Below are 7,182 nucleotides of genomic sequence, written 5' to 3'. Positions count from 1 at the left end.
AAGCATTTAAGAATTTAAGTTACTTGATAGGGTCATAAGCCATTACGTGTTAGACAAGAAACTTAAATTCAATTTTGGTAACTGCAAAGCCAGGTCTCTATTGACAATGATATGTTGGCTTAGTTTTCATTGTTGTTGTTTGTTTTTTTAGATATTTTCTCCAATTCATTGTTTTAATCTGGTAAATAAAGAGAACAGCTTTACTTTTAAATATCCCATAATAATTTCCTCATCTTAAGTCAAGCTAACAACAAAAGGCAAAGTTTAATGGGATAGACCAAGAGTTAACATTACAAAAATTTTCTTCAAAACTAGGTGTATGTAACATTAGAATACATATATGTATATGCTTCTATATACACTTACACACATATATGTATATACAGAGAGATACACATATACATATACACAGATATATACACATACATGTATGAGTATATACACAAGTGTGTGCATTGTGTGTATACATGTATGTGCAAATATGTATGTATATAATACAAAGTGATATTTAGTAAATATAACATACTATACTATATTATAATTAATATAATATATTATATGATATATGTAATATATGATATGATGTGATATGATACAATGTGATATGATATGATATAATATATAATATAAGATCAATATAATATGAATATTATACATAATGTATCATGTATGAATGATAACTTTCCTTAGTCCTTGTTACATTTTCATTATCAATTTATATTATTTGATGATTTTTACTGAAAATACAACAAAGTTCCTGCTTTCAATAGCCCAAGTTACATTCCAATAACTAAGACATATTATGTTTTCTTTCTACAACAACATTTCACTCAGTTTGCATTTCCTAGCAGGAATACAACTTTGCTCATTTTTTTCTGTATAAACTTTTGTAATCAAGGGATTTAGATAATAAAGAAATATACTTTAAAAATAATTATAAGGCATAGGGATATGTGGACTTGATATTTCATCAGTGTAGTAAACTTCCAGGTAAGGAAATTCCATCTACAAATACATTTGGAAGTTTTCTGCAACTTGTTTTAGAGAACCTTCTAGGGCACTGAGAGCTTAAGTGATGCAGAGTCACACAAAAAGTCACTATGTGTCATGGGCAGGACATCCAACTAGCTCTTTTTTACTTTTAAACAAGCTCTTAAGCTATCATGCCCCTGAAAATCTGAAAATATAAATAGGATTTGAATAAATGAATTATAATGGCAGAGTCACTGAATAGGAGATGGGAGACATGTCAGAGGTTATCCAACTGTAAGTATAGCAGAATATTCTTTTTTAAAATATATTCCCAATTGTGCATCAATATTCCATTCATCAACTGCCTCTAATGAGGTACAAGCTGTCAAATATGGCAGTCCATTTCATTAATTTATCTCTAACTATTGGGGAAGTTTTTTTTATATCAAATTAGTATCTTCCACTGTCTGCAACACTATTCATAGTTCTCTACCCTTATGAAAATCCTTTTTCTCTAATAACAACCCTCCAAAATATTTGGACGCTATCATCATTGATTCCCTTGTCTTCTTCCTTTTGTTGTTTGTTTTTATTTTTTCCCCCACTGACACATGATCTTTTCCTACAATATCTATTTAATGCAGAGTTTCTGGGTATCCTCAAATCCTGGTTATCCTCTTTTAGATGGAAGTGACCAAAATGTCAATCCTGGAATATATAACCCATTCCTCACCTCTGGGATGACTATAGGAGAATAATCTATATGCAAATATAGGACAATCTTGATGAATGCATGAGAACAAGAATGTTTTTTCAATAATATTTGGAAGAAGACCACATATTCATGGTCATGCAATTTACTGAAAAGTATGGGGAATAAGTCCCACTATATTTATTATATATTGAATTTTTTTTTAAAAAAAAATGACTCAGTAAATCAAAATACTGCCTTGGAGAATCCCTAATAACAAGGTATATTCCATGCCTATGTTAAAATTCTGTAAGATGGTGGGAGACGGGCTGGGAGAAAGCTGGGCGCCCGAAACCGGCGGAGATCCCCAGACCTCCCAACACAGGACGGCAGTCTGTGGGAGCAACGAGAGGCAGCGCAACACCACCAGCCGTGAAAACACCCACTCCTGACGCCTGCAAAACCCAGGAATGCGGCTTCTTGAACTTCCGGAAGACTCAATGGCCAGGTAAACGGCTCTAACCCCTCCCCCCCTCACCCAGAGAATTCCTTGGGAAAAAAAAAAAAAAACAGAACTGAAACAGAGGAGAGAGTAGCGGGGCCTCACAGGACAAATACTAGAAAGGAGTCAACGCCAGGAGCCCAGACGTACCCTTGCTCCCCCAGGGGAAGTGCCAGACATCAGCTCAAACAACAAACAGCTGAGACCATTGCTGAAAAGCAAGTGCTGGAGAGCACCCACAGGGAGTGAGACGCCAGGGAGCCAGACCCCTCCCCCACACCTGAGGAAACTGAAGGTTTTAATTCTAGACTCACAACCCCCAAAATAAGAAAGCTGGGACAGAGAGCCCAAAGATAGAAATTCGTTGTAACGCCAGGAAAAGGGAAAGCAACAAATATGAAGAAGAATACAAAAAAAACCGAGGACAATAGATTCTTTTTATGGAGACAGGCAGGATCAAAATATCGACATGGAGGAGGACGGCATTGACACGGTAGATACATCAGATACCTCAAAAGCTAATATGAACTGGTCTCCAGCCCAAAAAGCACTGCTGGAAGAGCTAAAGGAGGATTTTAAAAACCAAATTAGGGAGGTAAAAGAAAACATGGAAAAAATGGAAAAGTCCCTAAAGAATAAGATTGGTGAAATGGCTACGGAGATACAGAATCTAAAGAGAGAAAATGACACCCTGAGAGGTGAAATCAACCAATTGAAAATGGAGGCTCAAAAGCAAAATGTAAACACTAACTCATTTAAAATTAGACTTGAGCAAGTGGAAGCTAATGAATCTATGAGGCATCAAGAAGTAATAAAACAAAACGTAAAGAATGAAAAAATAGAAAAAAAATGTGAAATATCTGATTGGCAAAACAACTGACCTGGAAAATAGATCCAGGAGAGACAATTTGAGAGTTATTGGTCTACCGGAAATCCACGATGAAAAAAGGAGCCTTGGCAGCATCTTCGAAGAAATTATCAAAGACAACTGCCCAGAGGTCCTAGAACCAGAGGGCAAAATAGTCATTGAAAGAATTCACCGATCACCCCCTGAAAGAGATCCCAAACTGAAAACACCAAGAAATATTATAGCCAAATTTCAGAGCTATAAACTCAAGGAGAAAATACTGCAAGCAGCCAAAAAGAAGCAATTCAAATATCGTGGGACTACAGTCAGGATCACGCAGGATCTCTCAGCTTCCACATTAAAAGACAGGAGAAATTGGAATATGATATTCCGAAGGGCAAAGGAGCTGGGACTACAACCAAGGATCAACTACCCAGCAAAACTAAGCATAATTTTCCAGCCAAGGCGATGGACATTCAATGAAATAAGGGAATTCCAGACCTTCCTGATGAAAAGGCCAGAACTCAACGGAAAATTTGATCTCCAAATACAAAATTCAAGAGAGACATAAAAAGGTAACCAGGGGGAAAAACCCCACAAACCTCATTAACCAATAAGCTTAGGTTGTTTACATCTTTAAGTGGGATTATATCATCTTATGTATGTTTTTTATGTATATATATATATATATACACATATATAAGTCATTCTTGTGAATGGTACAACTATTATGACAAATGAAAGGGATATACATAGGTTGTGAATGCCTGTATAAATTAACCGATGTAAAGACATAAAATATAAATAAGAGATATAAAGGGAGGGCTATGAGGGAAGTGGTAAAGAGGTAGTAGAAAAGGGTAAATTACACCAAAGGAAGTGGCACAAAAACATATTATAGGAGAGGGAAAGAAGGGAGGGAGAAGAGCAGTATTTGAGCTTTACTGTCATCTGATCTAGTTCAAGAAGGGAATAACATACTCTGATAAGTTTAGAAATCTAACTTGTCCTACGGGAAGTGGGAGGGAAAGGGGGGGAAAAGGGAGGGGGGAGGGCAGAAGGAAGAGGAGAAGTAGCAAGTGGGTAACGGTTAGATAAGGGAGGGGAATAAAGAGGGAGGGTTAACTGAGGAAAGCGGCGGTCAAAAGCAAAACTTTGTTGAGGAGGAGAAGGGGAAAGGGAGAAATAAAAGCATAAACAGGGGGAATTAGGATGGAGAAAAAGACACAGATAGAAATCATAACCCTGAACGTGCAGGGGATGAACATTCTCACAAAACAGAAGCAGATAGCAGAATGGATTAAAAACCATAATCCTACACTATGCTGTTTACAAGAAACGCATCTGAAACAGGGGGATACACATAGGGTTAAGGTAAAAGGCTGGAGTAAAATATATTGTGCCTCAGCTAAAGTAAAAAAAGCAGGTGTAGCAATCCTAATCTCAGACAAAGCAAAAGTAAAGATAGATGTAATTAAAAGAGATAAGGAACGACATTATATCCTGCTAAAAGGCACCATAAACAATGAAGCAATATCATTGCTTAACATATATGCACCAAGTGGTAAGGCATACAATTTCTTAGAGGAGAGGTTAAGGGAGTTACAGGAAGAAATAGACAGCAAAACTATAATATTGGGAGACCTCAACCTCCCCCTTTCTGAACTTGATAAATCTAACCTCAAAATAAATAAGAAAAAAGTTAAGGAGGTAAACAGAATTTTAGAAAAGGCACATATGATACACCTCTGGAGAAAACTGAATGGGGATAAAAAGGAATATACTTTCTTCTCAAAAGTACATGTCACATACTCAAAAATTGACCATGTACTAGGGCATAAAAACCTCACAATCCAGTGCAGAAAAGCAGAAGTAGTCAATGCATCCTTTTCAGATCATGATGCAATAAGAATCATTTTTAATAAAGTACCATGGAAAAACAAGCTAAAAACTAATTGGAAACTAAATAATTTAATTCTAAAGAGTGAGTGGACAAAAGAACAAATCAGAGAAACAATTAATAATTTCATTCAAGAGAATGACAATAATGAAACAACATACCAAAACTTATGGGATGCAGCAAAAGCAGTTCTTAGGGGGAGTTTTATATCTCTAAATGCCTACATGAATAAAATAGGGAAAGAGGAGATCAATGATCTGGGCATACAGCTGAAAAAGCTAGAAAAAGAGCAAATTGAAAACCCCCAATTAAATACCAAATTAGAAATACTGAAAATCAAAGGAGAGATTAATAAAATTGAAACCAAGAAAACTATTGAATTAATAAATAAAACAAAGAGCTGGTTTTATGAAAAAACCAATAAAATTGACAAACCTTTGGCCAATTTGATTAAAAAAAACAAAGAAGAAAATCAAATTACCAGTATAAAAAATGAAAAGGGTGAGGTCACCTCTAATGAAGAGGAAATCAAAACAATAATTAGGAATTATTTTGCCCAACTGTATGCCCATAAATTTGACAACCTTAGAGATATGGATGAATATCTACAAAAACATAAACTGCCCAGAGTAACAGAGAAGGAAGTGAAATTTCTTAATGACCCCATATCAGAAAAAGAAATTGAGCAGGCCATCAATGAACTCCCTAGGAAAAAATCTCCAGGGCCAGATGGTTTTACATGTGAATTCTATCAAACATTTAAAGAACAACTCATTCCAATACTTTGTAGACTATTTGGGAAAATAGGTGAAGAAGGAGTCCTGCCAAACTCTTTTTATGACACAAATATGGTACTAATACCCAAACCAGGTAGAGTTAAAACAGAGAAAGAAAATTATAGACCAATTTCTCTAATGAATATTGATGCAAAAATTTTAAATAAAATATTAGCAAAAAGATTGCAGCAACTCATTACGAGAATAATACACTATGACCAGGTAGGATTTATTCCAGGAATGCAAGGATGGTTCAATATTAGGAAAACTATTAGCATAATTGACCATATCAACAACAAAACTAGCAGAAACCATATGATCATCTCAATAGACGCAGAAAAAGCCTTTGACAAAGTACAACACCCATTCCTATTAAAAACACTAGAAAGCATAGGAATAAGGGGAACCTTCCTCAAAATTATAAATAGCATCTACCTAAAACCATCAACAAGCATTATTTGTAATGGGGACAAACTAGGTGCATTCCCAATAAGATCAGGGGTGAAACAAGGATGTCCATTATCACCCCTATTATTCAATTTGGTACTAGAAACATTAGCTGTAGCAATAAGAGAAGAAAAAGAAATTGAAGGAATTAGAATAGGCAAAGAAGAAACTAAATTATCACTTTTTGCAGATGATATGGTGATTTATCTAGAGAATCCTAGAGAATCAAGTAAAAAACTATTTGAAATAATAAACAACTTTAGCAAAGTTGCAGGATATAAAATAAACCCACATAAATCCTCAGCATTCCTATACATTACTGACAAAGCCCAACAGCAAGAGATAGAAAGAGAAATTCCATTCAAAGTTACTGAAGGCACTATAAAATATTTGGAAGTCTATTTGCCAAGACAAACCCAGGGCCTATATGAACATAACTATGAAACACTTTTCACGCGAATAAAATCAGATCTAAATAAATGGAGAAATATCAGTTGCTCATGGTTAGGCCGAGCTAATATAATAAAAATGACAATTCTACCTAAATTAATCTATCTATTCAGTGCCATACCAATCGAACTACCAAAATTTTTTTTTTTACTGAGCTGGACAAAACAATAACAAAATTCATTTGGAAAAACAAGAGGTCTAGAGTATCTAGGATATCAATGAAAAGACATGCTAGAGATGGTGGCTTAGCCACACCAGATATTAAACTGTACTACAGAGCAGCAGTCATCAAAACTGCCTGGTGCTGGTTAAGAAACAGGGGTGTGGATCAGTGGAATAGGATAGGTACACAAATAGGTGAAATCAACAAGTTTAGCAATCTACTCTTTGATAAACCCAAAGAGGCCAGCTTCTGGGCTAATAACTCACTATTTCACAAAAACTGTTGGGAAAATTGGAAAATGTTAGGGCAAAAACTGGGCATAGACCAATATCTTACAGCGTATACCAAAATAAAGTCAAAATGGGTTCATGATTTAGGAGTAAAAGTTGATACTCTAAGTAATTTGGGAAAGCAAGGAATAGTTTACTTATCAG

Source organism: Trichosurus vulpecula, chromosome 4 (genome assembly GCF_011100635.1).
Source record: "Trichosurus vulpecula isolate mTriVul1 chromosome 4, mTriVul1.pri, whole genome shotgun sequence".
Lineage (NCBI taxonomy): Eukaryota > Metazoa > Chordata > Mammalia > Diprotodontia > Phalangeridae > Trichosurus > Trichosurus vulpecula.
The sequence above is the reverse complement of the archived record's forward strand: the minus strand, read 5'-3'. Positions refer to the sequence as shown.